Consider the following 1784-nt stretch of genomic DNA (forward strand, 5'->3'; position numbering starts at 1 on the left):
GGTAAAAAATCCTATTTTTAATAACTCAGAAAACTCAACTACTCATAGCTTCATTTCTCTAAGATGTGATCTTTTCTGGGACCTTTAAATGTCTTTTATTGGAAGAAATATACGCAGACATGAGAACACTATGAGATGTTTCGCAGTTAAGAGCACTGGCTGCTCTTCTACAGGGCCCGAGTTCAGTTCCCAGCATTCACATGTCAGCTCAAAGCCATCTGTAACTCCAGTCCCCAGGGGATCCAATGCCCTCTTCTGGCCTCTGAGGGCACTGCATGCATGTGGTACACATTACATGTACAAGCCAAACACCCATATGCATAAAATGAAATTAAACAAAGCAACTACGGATTTCCAGACTGAAGAAATTGGAGTAGTGCATCTTGTCTTCGAAGTCATGTGTTCATTTTGAACCTAGAAAAGCACACCCAGCAGGACTTAGGGACAGGGATTTCCTAAGTTTCTGTGGGCCACTGACTTCTCCAAAAATGAATTTGTGGAGCTGAGTTCAGAGGTTTGGGGTCAGGTTGTCTATCCGGGAATTTTCCTGACTTGCACGAAGAATAGGAAATGTAATCAAGTGGAAAAGTCAACTCTAATTTGCTGTGGCTTGAATGTGTCTCCCTCCCCATACGTATATTATATATGTAATCATGAGATGAGCTTGCAGAGTTAGAAGATGGTGTGAAGATCAGTGCCACTATGGATCTGGTAATCAGATGGTTTGAAAAAGAGGAAGGCAGTTCAGGCCTGGGTGGCAACGGTTCAGTGGGTAAAGTGCTTGTAAGGTCACAATCATACGCCCAGAATAGAAGTTTAAAAAGTCAAACTTGGCATCCATGATATGCCAGTACTGGTGATGGGGAGAAGGGAGGGTCTGTGGGGCTCTCTAGCCAGCCAGCCTAAAGTTGGTGAGTTCTAGGCCAGTGGACTCCTGGTCCTCAGGCTTCCACCCAAGTGCTAGGATCACAGGTGTGCAGCATCAGGCCTGGCTAAATTTTAGGTTCCTATGTGATCTGATCCTAAAAAAAAAAAAAAAGGTGAGGGGGGTGAAGAGTCTGTCTCCCTTCCTCAGGCAGTGGTCCCAGAAGTGTTTTCTGCCCTGATGCCAGGCCCACAGCTTGGCCTTTCATAAACCTTTGTTGGTTTGGTTCAGAGCTGCTTAATCCACTCAGCCTTCATCCACCAGGCTGGGAGAAAAGGGGGATTATCTTTATCAACTGTCTCCACTCCCCAGCGTGACTTTGAGGCCCATTTAGGATTAGCTAGATTTTTTTTTTTCTGTTAAGACGTAAACAGGAATTAGAAGTGGAAATGAAACAAATGGAAATCCCCAAACTGGACAGATGCAGAGTAACAAAAACAATAGAGAGCATTTACAAGTCAAGCGGTCTATTCATTGTTGGAGTCAAAGAGGAGCTGAGCTAAAAATGGTCACCAGTGCTTGCATTTTGGGGTGGTTTCTGATGCCAAGGCTTCCAGTGTAATTAGCCCGATTACTTTTTAATATTTCATTGTTTTTGCATGGAACACCACTCACCTCTGAGCCCATTTTAGTTTCTTCCTCGTTGCCTTGGTATTCCTTTCAGACACTCAAAATGGGATCTGATGGGGACGCTACAAAGAGATTTTAAGTATTAATAAGAAATTCGAAGTAATTACTTTAAGAAGGAAAAGAAGAAAGCGAGGAACTAAGAGAAGGTGAAATTGAGAGCTTGGGAGCCTGAAGAGAAGTCTTATTTTTGTTCATCACTGAAACTATTCCTCTTGGGCCAGTGAGATGG

The sequence above is a fragment of the Cricetulus griseus genome, chromosome 4, assembly GCF_003668045.3.
Source record: "Cricetulus griseus strain 17A/GY chromosome 4, alternate assembly CriGri-PICRH-1.0, whole genome shotgun sequence".
NCBI lineage: Eukaryota > Metazoa > Chordata > Mammalia > Rodentia > Cricetidae > Cricetulus > Cricetulus griseus.